General features: G+C 45.9%; 2 pseudogenes; both read left to right on the top strand.

Moving 5' to 3' along the window:
• The first annotated feature begins 870 nt into the window (after positions 1-870).
• On the top strand, positions 871-2,809 carry LOC146722017 (large subunit ribosomal RNA; annotated as a pseudogene).
• Positions 2,810-10,669: 7,860 nt separating this feature from the next.
• Positions 10,670-12,338, top strand: LOC146722018 (large subunit ribosomal RNA; annotated as a pseudogene).
• Positions 12,339-12,340: the final 2 nt, after the last annotated feature.

Raw genomic sequence — 12,340 nt, forward strand, 5'->3', positions numbered from 1 at the left:
AGGCATTCGACAATTCTTCTTGGATGGGATTTGGACAGGATTAGGAGTGTGCATGCACAAGGAGGAAGTTGTTTGAGCTGTTCAGATTACTTCTCGAATCGAGAGGTACAATTGGCAAGCCGGGAGAGTTGAATTGGGGGTATCCAGCTCCTGAGAAGGGGTGGCCTCAGGGTTCCATTTTTGGGCCCACCAGCATGGAACATAGGTATTGGACCATTATATGTGGCACAAAAACTGAAGCTTGAAACGAATCTGAAACTATAGCATATGGCGGATGATATTCGAATCCTGTGCCAGGAAAATCCAGGAAACAATTAGAGGAAGAGGCGCAGAAGGAAATAACAGGATACTGAAAGGAGTACGGATAGCGTTAGCGGTTACAAAATAGGAAATAAAACAAGGGCGTGTTCTTAAAAGGGAATCTGGCTTGCTGAAAGGCGCCCAGAGAGTTCTTTTAGGGCAAAAAAAGATAAAAGTTGTACAGAAATAAATATCTCGGAGTGATACATGGATGAAAAAGCTATGTGTTTGCCCGCATTATAAGTATACTAAGGAGAAAGTCAGGAAAAAGATTCGCTAAAAATTTAAAAGAGCAATAGAAGTAGATGGGATAGGAAGAGATGTTTTAAAACTGTTATTAAATCTCCGTTTACTTGCCTGTTTATTATGTATTGCTGTGGGGGCGTGGTTCTAAAGAGCCACTCCCTCGCACGGCTAGAAGGCAATGGACGCTGCCCAGCGCTTTGTTATATTAGCAAACTAAAATATCTGGCAGAACAACATCAACTGAAGCACTACAAAACCTTTGACTGGTACTTACCATTGCTTGCAAGCTGTTTTAAAACGCTTGCATTTTATAATATTAAGAAAAATAAAAATTTTATTTATGATAACATGGAAAATAAAAAAAACGACTTTTGAAGAAAGACCAAAGGAGTACATAAAACATTATAGCCCAAGTTGTTAAAAAGTTAGAAGAAAGGTGGCAACACAGATGGAAAAATTCGCTCAAGGGCCGTATTACATATACCTATATTCCCAATGTGACATTCGTGGGAAAAAATCCCTGGTTCGTTCCAAATCAGAAGATGTTCTCCATACTATCTAGTCACGGTTCTACAAACGATAGACTATTCAGATTGGGGTGAAGTTCAACACCATCCTGTCCCTATTGCGATGATGAGGAGACAGTATATCATATTATCTTCTCTTGTATAAAATATGAACATTTAAGAAACGAACGAATTAGGGAATTGAGAAATGAATGTCTTTCTGATATGGAAAGACTTATTAAAACGAAAGAAAGTTACAAAGAATTTGTTGTTTTTATTGAAAAAACATATGAAATAAGGAAATGGTTTCGCTGAGTAGAATGGCTCGCCTCCACGTGGCGGGGATGGAAACGTTAGTACGAATTACTGACGGCTAAGAAGCCAATAATGAACTTAATAAATTTCTATAAAGAAATAAACTTATACATAACCACTTGAACATATACGATCACATTATGTGAACGAGTTAGATGAATACAATTAAGCATTAGATAAAACAAGCGGATATGATATAACATTGGGAGCCGCGAAATGAAGGGTGCAACAAATAATAAATAATAAAGTCCCTATCTACTGTCTAGCGAAACCACTGCCAAGGGAACGGGCTTGGAAAAATTAGCGGGGAAAGAAGACCCTGTTGAGCTTGACTCTAGTCTGTCTGGCACTGTAAGGAGACATGAGAGTGTAGCATAAGTGGGAGATGGCAACATCGCGTTGAAATACCACTACTTTCATCGTTCCTTACTTACTCGGTTAGGCGGAGCGCGTGCCCGAGGGCTTCGCGCCCCGGCGGTCACTGTGTTCTAGAGCCCAAGCGTGTCAGAGTGGCGTGAGGCCTCGGCCGATCGCCTTTAATACTCCGCGTGATCCGATTCGAGACACTGCCAGGCGGGGAGTTTGACTGGGGCGGTACATCTGTCAAAGAATAACGCAGGTGTCCTAAGGCCAGCTCAGCGAGGACAGAAACCTCGCGTAGAGCAAAAGGGCAAAAAGCTGGCTTGATCTCGATGTTCAGTACGCATAGAGACTGCGAAAGCACGGCCTATCGATTCCTTTTGGCTTGAAGAGTTTTCAGCAAGATGGTTGTCAGAAAAGTTACCACAGGGATAACTACACTTGTGGCGGCCAAGCGTTCATAGCGACGTCGCTTTTTTGATCCTTCGATGTCGGCTCTTCCTATCATGGCGAAGCAGAATTCGCCAAGCGTCGGATTGTTCACCCGCCAACAGGGAACGTGAGGGGTTTAGACCGTCGTGAGAGCAGGTTAGTTTTACCCTACTGATGACTAGTCATTGCGATAGTAATCCTGCTCAGTACGAGAGGAACCGCAGGTTCGGACATTTGGTTCACGCACTCGGTCGAGCGGCCGGTGGTGCGAAGCTACCATCCGTGGGGTATGCCTAAACGCCTCTAAGCCGTATCCTCTCCAGTCGAAAGGTGGCAATGATATCTCTAGGAGTCTCGTGAGTCGAAAGGCGCAATGTGTCAAAACAATGTGACACTACTAGGCGGGCCGGTCCTCGGGCCGGTCGTCGCACGAGCCCGGTTTGCCGTACGGCGCCATCGCCCGTCCGCCGGGATCTCACCGCTACGACGGCACGCCGTCTAACGGTCGATCATGGGTTTCGCAAGTTCGATGTCGAGACTCGGAATCGTCTGTAGACGACTTAGGTACCTGGCGGGATGTTTGTACTCGGTCAGAGCAGTTACCACGCTGCGATCTGTTGAGACTCAAGCCCTCCGGCTTGGGGATTCGTCTTGTCGGTTAGACGAGACTCCACACGTTTTCGACGGCGAAAGCAACACGCCGCGAACGGAACTTGGAAAAATTTCTCGCTCGCCGGCGAAAGCAACACGCCGCGAACGGACTTGGAAAAATTTCTTGCTCGCCGGCGAAAGCAACACGCCGCGAACGGACTTGGAAAAATTTCTCGCTCGCCGGCGAAAGCAACACGCCGCAAACGGACTTGGAAGAATTTCTCGCTCGCCGGCGAAAGCAACACGCCGCGAACGGACTTGGAAGAATTTCTCGCTCGCCGGGGGGTTTTGCCCGGCCCGGGGGGGTGCCGCCCGACCCGGAGGTGCCCCCCGGCCCCGGAGGTCCCGTGGGTGTTTATACCTTATTGTCCCGGCTTTTGTTTGTTTCCTCTAATTAATCCCTTAATTATTTTGTTTGACATTCCCCATACGGCTATCGTGATAATATTTTATGGGTAAAATAGGATTTTTGATCTTTCGCTCTCCGCGAAAATGTTCGATTGAACGGGCCTTTCGGGGGCTCGGGGTGGGTTTAAGGCCGTGGTGGGAAACCTTTGCGTCGCCGACCGCCGGGCCCGGCCGGTTGGGTATAAAGAGTTTACGTCGCGCCGGCGGTGAACGAGTCAAAGGAACCCGGAAAGAGTCGAAAACTTTACTTTCTCGAGTCTCTCGCCCCCCCGGCGTGTTTCGACCGCTCTCCTTTACCGTCGCCGACGTTTGGCCGGGGGTTTGGGGAAATTAAGGGGGTGGAGAGTTTAAAGGTACGGGTGCGTCTGGACTTTGACAAACGAAGAATCCCCCAAAAGGGTCAAGAACGGTTTTTTGTCGGGGTCGCATTTGGCCACGGAGAAAAAAACATTTAAAATAAAATTTTTTGTTTTGGGAAAACCCACAAATAATAAAAAAATATACGATGGGTCGCAGAACGCGGCCCCCCCCCCAATCTTTCATGCTTGGAGGTTGGGGTTTCGCGAGAAAGAAACGTTCGATCCGCGTCGTTCGTATTCCTCTCCCCGGGGTTTTACGGGGGCGGTCTTCTCTTCGTCCCCGGGAAACGCGCGAAAAAATTAAGCCATTTATTTTTTAGAGCACAGCATTGCCACGAGTCGGTGGCGAAACCCCCGAAGGCTTTTTATGTGGCGAAAGTCTGTGTTTTGGCCCGCGGGGTTTTCCTTCTTTTCAAAGCAGCAGCGGAATCGTCGCGTTTTACCGAGCATCTCCCCCAAGGGATACGAGTTTGCGGGAAGAGTTGCTTTCCCGCTCGCTTTGTACGCCGAAAAAAAAAATCTTATTGCTGGCGGGCTTTAAAAACGGTCGACCCAACAAAAACAGCCCTCGACGTCAAGGAATCCCCATGGGCGATCTAGGTCAGGGTGTTTCGCGCGGTTTCCGAGCCCCGCCCCCTAAAAAAATTTGGGGGAGAATAAGAACACGATTTATTTTGATCTTTTTGGTTTTTTTAAACGGAGAGGGGGGGAAAAAGAGAGGCGGGGGGTGGGGGTTTTACATAGGCCTCGTCGTTCTCTGGGACGCTTTACATAATAGCTTTAAAAAAACACCCAGAGTGTCCCCAAACCGGGGGTGAGCAAGCCCGGGGGGCAAATAAAATGGCCCCCTAAAGCGTTTGCGCGCGCGTGGGTTTTTTGGGCCCTCAAACGCGCGCGCGGGGAAAAGAGCTAGCGACGAGTTTTCGGGCTCGCTCGCGAGTTACTCCCTTGGGGAGTAACCGAACACGAAGCTCCCGGGGTTGACCCTTTGCCAGTGGGAAATTTTTTTTTTGTCTAAAAGTTTAAAGCTTTGCATGTCTCAGGCTTTGCCCGAATAAGGTAAAACCGCGAAGGCTCATTAAAAATCATTTAGGGTTCATTAGATTGAAACCCCCCATTTATTTGGATAACTGTGGAAATTTTAGGCTAATACTTTGAAAAACAGAGCCCCGCCAGTGAGGGAAAGGGGGGACGCTTTTTTTGTTAAAAACCCAATCGGTGGCGGGCGGCTCGCCGTTCGTCCACCTTTTATTTTGGTGACTTGAATAATTTTGGTGCTGATCGCACGGTCCTGCCCCGGCGACGATTTTCAAAGTCTGCCTTATCAATGTCGAGGGTAGGTTCTGCGCCTCCCATGGTTGTAACGGGGTAAGGGGAACGGGTTCGTTTCCCGGAGGGGGACCCTGAGAAAGGCAAACCACATAAAAAGGAAGGCAGCAGGCGCGAAAAATTTCCCCAAATCCCGGGGGGGAAGGTAGTGAGGGGAAACAAAAAGAGTTCCCGGGCCTTTCGAGGCCCCCTAATCGGAATGAGACATTTTAAAATCCTTTAACGAGGCCCTTTGGGGGCCCAAGTCTGGTCCCAGCACCCGCGGTAATTCCAGCCCCAAATAGCGTTAAAAAAGGGTTGGGGGTTTAAAAAAGCTCGTATTTTAAAATCTGTGTCGCACCACCGTGGGTTAAACCGCTCGCGGTGTTTAAACGGGCGTGTGTGGGAAACTTTTCCCCACCGGGGGGTTTAGCTCGCGAGGGGGGGCCCCAAAAATAATACCCCTTTAGCGGTGACTCTTTACTGAGTGTCGGTGGGGACGGCCTTTTATTTTGAAAAATTAGATGTTAAAAGCAGGCTATTAGCCTAAATTTAGCGTCCCGGGAATAAGGATGGGCCTTTTTTCTATTTTGTTGGTTTTGGGGAACCCCGGGGGTAATGTTTTAAATAGGGACAAAGGGGGGCATTCGTATTGCGACGTTAGAGGTGAAATTTTGGATCGTCGAAAAGACGGACAGAAGCGAAAGTTTGGGCCAAAAAAATGTTTTTTTTAAATCAAGAACGAAAGTTAAGGTTCGAAGGCGATCAAATACCCCCCCCTAGTTTTAACCAAAACGATGCCAGCTAGCGATCCCCCGAATTTTTTTTCCGATGACCGGGGGGCCCCAGTTTCCGGGGAAAACCAAAGTTTGGGGGTTTTGGGGGGGGAAAATAGGGTTTCCCAAAGCTAAAAATTAAAGGGAATTTGGACGGAAGGGCACCAAAAAGGATGGACCCTGCGGTTTAAATTTTGACTCAACAGGGGAAAACCTCAGGGCCCAGACCCCGGGAAGGAAATTGACGTTTGGGATAGCTCTTTTTTGATTGGGGGGGTGGGGTGCAGGGCCCGTTCTTAGTTGGTGGAGCGTTTTGTTTTGGGAATTCCCGATAACGAACGGGACTCTGCCGGCCTAAAAGGGTCCCCCCTTGGTATCGCGGAACTTTTAAAAGAAAACTGCCCGATTTTTTAGAAAAAGTGCCCTATTTGAAGAAATAAAATGTTTTTTAAAAAGGGGACGGTGCTTGAACAAAAACCCCGGTTTGGTAAAAAATATTTTTGAAGGGAAGCATTTCCCTGGAGTGGAGGGGTGGGTTTATGGCCCGATCTTTGGGCCCCGAAAGGGACCCCCAGGCCCCTTAATTTCTTGTTTTCTTTTTAGGGAACTGTAAGGAATCAAATAAAAAACGCTTCCGAAAAAGTGGGCCGGACTTAGAAACCAGATTGCGTATGTTTTTTGGAAAATCGAAGAGGAAGAAAATGGAGAACGAAAAATTTAAATTTTATTAAACGCATGCGAGTTTGAAAAGGATGGTGGTGGTCATTTGAGAAACCTATTAAAAATTTAACCCGCCTTTTCAGAGCGAAAAAAGTCAATCCGCTCTTTCAGAGCGCCCAAAGTCAATCCGCTCTTTTCAGAGGCCCAATACATTTATACAGGGAAAAATCTTTTTTGAAAAACATAATCTTTTTTCTCACGTCTCGTTTAAAAAAAAAAGGGGCAAAAGGGCGGATAATTTTAAAGGGTCTTTAAAAAAAAATTGTTTTTATAACGTAAAAAATTATAATACTTTATAATGCCTTTTAATAACCTAATTATTAAAATTTTTAAATACATGTCTCGCTTTAAATCACATGTTCGGCAACGCCGCGTGATTGTTTTCGGGTTTGACGTGTCGCGAAGCCCTTTGCGACGGGTTGGTCATCCGTTGCCGCATCTGTTTCGTGTCCTTTCCCTGTAAACAATTTGGGGTCCCCATCGAGTAAGGTGCCTTTTTTCAAGTAATTTTTTAAAAATTAATCGGTACAATGAGAGAAATTTTTTTTAAAATTTTTCCCTTAAAAAATTATGGTAATTGTTTTAGACAATACGGTTTAAAAAAATTTTTTTAAAATTTCTTGATTTAAAATTTACACATTAAAAAAAATTATAAAAATAAAAAATGAAAATGTGTGAAATTTCTAAAAAATGTAAGTAAAATTAAAACAAAAAAATTTTTATATTTTTTGTGAACATTTTTATTTTTTTTAATTTTAAAAAAAAGTCGAGAAATTCAATAAAATTTTTTTCCACATTGTTGAAAGGGTTCGGGCTTCGGATCAAAACCTCGAGGGCGAAACGGAATTTTCTAGAATGTTTTTTTTTAAATTCCCTTTTGTTTACGCCAAGGAAAAACCCTGAAAACCAAAGTGTTTCACTCGGCCCCTAATTTGGGGTGTGTAATCGCCTGATTTTTGATGGTTTCCCAAACGAGGACCCCCATCGGCTGCCGCCCTAAGGAGCCCCAAATTCGCGCAGGCCCGAGGGCAGTCCTCGAGGGGAAACGAGCGCCCAGAAACATAAAGGGTTTGGTAGCGACGAAAATTTTGAAAGGAATTTAAAAATTAAAATTTTAAGAGTTTTTTAAAAAGGACCTGTTTAAAATAAATATAAATTTTAAGTATAAAACGGGCAACAAGAAACCAAACGGGATGAAATGCTTATCCTAACGAAACTAAAATTTTCCTTTGAATTAAATCCGGTGAAAAAGGCACCCCAAATTTTTTCTTGGACACGGCCAAAATTTTAAAAAAAGGGAAAAAATTCATATTTGAGAAATTTTAATTTTAATACCCCTTTAACCCCCCTAGGAAAATAACTGGCTTAAAAAAGGTTTGGGGCCAAAATTTTAAAATATATAAAAAAAAAAATTTTTAAAAAATTCCCCCTAAAGGCCCCCCCTGAAAATAGTCAAAAACTGGAAAAGAGCAGTCGCCGGGGAACGAAAGGGCTAGGGTTTGTTCCCGATTTACGAGTTTTGGGGTCTAAATTTTTCTCTTGCATTATTTTTTTATTTTCCGATGGGGGGGGGTTAAAGGGGGGTTTTTGAAATTTAAAAACCAAATATGAGGGTTAAATTTTAATTTAAATCTTGGCCCCGGGGCCCAAATAAAAGTGGTGCCTTGGCCCCCGGTATTTAAATTTTAAAAAAAAATTATTAGGTTTTTTTTGGAAAAAACGAAATTTTAAAACCGCGATTTGGCTTTGTTGCCCGTCTTAAGTTTTAAAAAAATTTTTTTATATTACAGAACCTTTTTAAAACTTTAATTGATACCCCGTGGCTTAAAAAAAGGGGGTTGTTTTTCCAAATTAATTTTATAACAAGAAAAAAATATAGAATCGAAAGGAAACTGAAGCTCAGTGGAAGAGCAGTCGCCCCCAAGCGAAAGGTTTTTCGGGTTTGATTCCCCCATTTACGATTTTCGGACTATATTTTTCTCTTGGGATTTAATTTTTTTATTTTCCCTAGGGGGGGGGAAGGGGGGATTGAAATTAAATCTTTAAATATGAGATTATTTCATATTTAAAATCTTTGGGCCCTTAAAAATAAAAAATTTTGGGGCCTTTTGCACCCGGGATTTTAAATTTAAAAGGAAAAATTTTGTTTTTGTTAGGGGAAAAGCCCTTTTCATCCCCGATTTGGGTCTTGTGCCCGTTTATACGTAAAAATCTAATATGTTAGGAAAAATTCCCCCTCTTCGGCGTGGGTTTTTTGCCCGGTTTTTCGCATTTATGACTTTTTTATTCGACCCCTCGCATTGTCGGGTAGAATTTTGAAACATGTATAATTGTATTTGCGGGCTCGAAACAGGCCGAAAGAGGCGAAAATTTGCTAAGGTCAGTGCCCATTGAAAATTGGAGGGTCTTTTTAAATTTTGAAATATTACTTAAAAAAATTTTAAAAGGTTTTTTACCTTTGATTACTTGCCCCCGTTATTCGGTTGAAGGAATTTGCATGATCTTTGGTTTTATTTTGGGTTTATTGAAAATTTATTTATTTTTCTTTACGTAAATTGAAGACTACCGTTGGCTATATTTTGCATATTTTGCATAAGTTTAAATGGAAAGGGGGGCGGAAAGTTTTTTAAAAGTACTATTTTTGGAGCGAAGAAGGGAAGGGGTTTTAAAGTAGAAATTGAAAATATTCGAAAGCCCAGATGTTCTTTTCCCGGTTGTTTTCCCCATTCCGCGAGCGAGGAATTACAAAAAAATCGCCTTTGTCTCGCGTTTCGGAGCGTGAGGGGGCAACGTCCGCGGGAAAAAGGGTTTTTAAACGGTTGGGGCCACGCGTCGATTTGGAAAGAGCCTTAGTGCCGAATTTTTTTTGGGGAGGGTCAAAAAAGGTCTAATCGAGGAGTCTGAAAAAAAGAGACGTCTCCGTTTTATATCAGCGAAAAGGCAATCGCGCAAAATTTTCTTTTTAGAGGAAATTCCCCGTTTTAATTTTTGTTGGAGGGGTTTTTAATAAAAAAACTTTGGGCCCCAAAAATGAATTTTTCCACCTTACCCAAATTTTTTCCCCCAAAACCAGTCCCTTCGTATCTACGAGCCCACATAAATAAAAAATTGCCCCTGCGCGGAAAAAATTAAAACCAAAACGGGAAAGGGGTTTTGCACAAAATTGTGAACGCAGGACAAATGAACACGACATTTTGAAAGCCCCATTGCGGGCCCCCCGGGTACAATTCCCGGGGCCCCGCCTGGTGAGGGCGTTTTGTACCCCTAAAATACTTTCGCCCGAAAACCCCGGAAAGGCCACAAAGCGGGCGACCCGAGGGAATGGGCGGCGTCGCCTGTGCTCTGTGCAAAGCTTTTCCAAGGGGGGTTTCGAGCGATCGTTTGGGCGTTCGCCCGAGGGGGGTTTTTGCCGCGCCGACCCGCCGCGGCGCAAATCCTTTTTGTCTGAAATGGCACAACCCAAAAATAATGAGAAAGAGAAGCGCACAAGCGTGGGTAAAACTTTGGGGAACGGCCCCCCAGAAAAATGTTGCGGAATTTAAAAGGGGAGCGTGTTTGTGTATCCCCAAATTTGTGTGTGTACGCGAGAGCCCCAGGAGAAATGGGGTGAGGGGGAAAGAGCGCGCGGAAGGGGGCAAAAAACGGCCAAAAAAAGGGGGCAGGGCGGTGAAGGCACCGGGTTTCCCTGAGCGGCGCGTGCGTCGTTGTCCCCGAAAAATAGGTTTTAAACCATGCTCACCGTTCTCCTCTCCGTACATTTACACAGATGACCGACTGCTCTGCCCCCTGTGGGCCCCGTCTTTGGTGCGATAGCGCTGCGGCCCTTTTGCCGAGGCGCCCCCTTTCCCCCCACCAAACGGGATTACGGAGAAAATACGGCGGTCGTGTGGGGGAGGCAAATTGTAAACCTTTACCCTTTACGGAGAAGGGTTTTGAAATTTTGCGAGCCCACCCCCGGTCCCAGTCCACGGGAAAATTTGTAAAGCAAAAAAAAAAGGGGGGGCGCGCCCCGTGTTTTACCCCGTCGAATCATTCCCCCCGAAATTTCGTTTTTATAAAAAAAAAAGGGAGACCCGAGAATTTCGAACCCCGCGATATATCGTCTCCATTACCACCAACGAGTGTGTGTGGGGTTTAGCGCCCGGCGATTTCCCTTCTCGCGTATTTCGTGTGCTGCCGTGTGCTCTCTCGTCGACGCTCTCTTCTCTCCTCTTATATTTTATAGAAGAGAGACGACGATGAGCGACGCGGAGGAGGCAAAAACGGCTACGAAAACTCCACTAGGGGGGACGACCAGAGCAGGCGAGATTACCCGCTGAATTTAAGCATATTATTAAGCGGAGGAAAAAAACGGGACCAGGATTTCCTTAGTAGGGCGAGGCAAAACGGGAAAGAGCCCAGCACCGAATCCGGGGTTCCGCCGCAGGGAAATGTGGTGTTCGAAAGGATCGCTTATCCGAGGGCCGCGTCGCGTCCAAGCCCATCTTGAATGGGGCCATTTCCCCGTAGAGGTGCCAGGCCCGTAGCGACCGGTGCGCGCCTCGGGAGAATCTCTCCTTGGGATCGGGTGTTTGAGAGTGCAGCTCTAAGTGGGTGGTAAAACTCCATCTAAGGCTAAATCGACCACGAGACCGATAGCGAACAAGTACCGTGAGGGAAAGTGAAAGAACTTGAAAAGAGAGTTCAAGAGTACGGAAACCGTTAGTGGTAAACCTAAAAAACCAAAGATCGAAGGGGGAGAATTCATCGTCAGCGGCCGCTGGCTTCCGTCGGTCGGCGATGTCCCGGGGAAAGCCGTGCAAATCGATGTGGGAAAACTGGGTATAGGGGCGAAAGACAAATTTGAACCATCTGTAGCTGGTTCCTCCGAAGTTTCCCTTAGGATAGCTGGCATCGGCCGTTCCGCACGGAACGCGCGCGAGTCTCATCTGGTAAAGCGAATGATTAGAGGCCTTGGGCCAAAAACGACCTCAAACTATTCTCAAAAATTTAAAAGGGTGAGATCTCTGGCTTCTTGAATTTTGAAGCCACGAGCAAACTTCGAATCAGAGTGCCAAGTGGGCCATTTTTGGTAAACAGAACTGGCGCTGTGGGATGAACCAAAAGCAGGAGTTAAGGCCCCAACTCGACGCTCATGGGACACCAGAAAGGCGTTGGTTGCTTAAGACAGCAGAAACGGTGGCATGGAAGTCGGAATCCGCTAAGGAGTGTGTAAAACTCACCTGCCGAAGCAAAATAGCCTTGAAAATGGATGGCGCTGAAGCGTCGAGCTATACTCTTTCCGTCAGTGGCAAGTGGGGCGGCAACCGGGAGCGGGCGGTTTAGTCTTCTCTGCGTCGTCACGAAGCCCTGACGATAGGAGTGTCGCGACGGTGAGCGCAGAAAAGTTGGGCGCGAGTTTGCTGGAGCGCCCGTCGGGGCAGATCTTTGGGGTAGTAGGGAAATTATCCAGCGAGGCCCCGGAGGACTGACGTGGAGAAGGGTTTCGTGGAACAAACCGGTTTCACACGAGTCAGTCGATCCTAAGCCTAGGAGAAATCATATGTTTAAAAGGGCGGCGTACAAATACTCGAGTGTCGAGAATAATAATAAAAATTATACGAAAGACACACGCCCGTCGGGCAAAAGGGAATCCGGTTCCTATTCCGGAACCCCGGGAGCGGAACCGCATACAATTCGGGCCCTTGTAAGAGTGTTCGTTTGGGGTAACCCAAAAAGACCTGGAGACGCCGTCGGGAGATCCGGGAAGAGTTTTCTTTCTGTATAAGCATTCGAGTTTCCCGGAAACCTCTAGCAGGGAGATAGGGTTTGGAACGCGGAAGAGCACCGCAGTTGCGGCGGGGGTCCGGATTTCCCTCGGACCCTTTAAAATCCAGGAGAGGGCCACGTGGAGGTGTTGCGCCGGTTGACCCCTATCGCAGCAGGTTAAGGGAAAGAGCCTTAGTCGATAGAAATGTAA

The sequence above is a fragment of the Nylanderia fulva genome, unplaced genomic scaffold (assembly GCF_048542155.1).
Source record: "Nylanderia fulva isolate GAGA-0341 unplaced genomic scaffold, ASM4854215v1 Scaffold383, whole genome shotgun sequence".
Taxonomy (NCBI): Eukaryota; Metazoa; Arthropoda; class Insecta; order Hymenoptera; family Formicidae; genus Nylanderia; species Nylanderia fulva.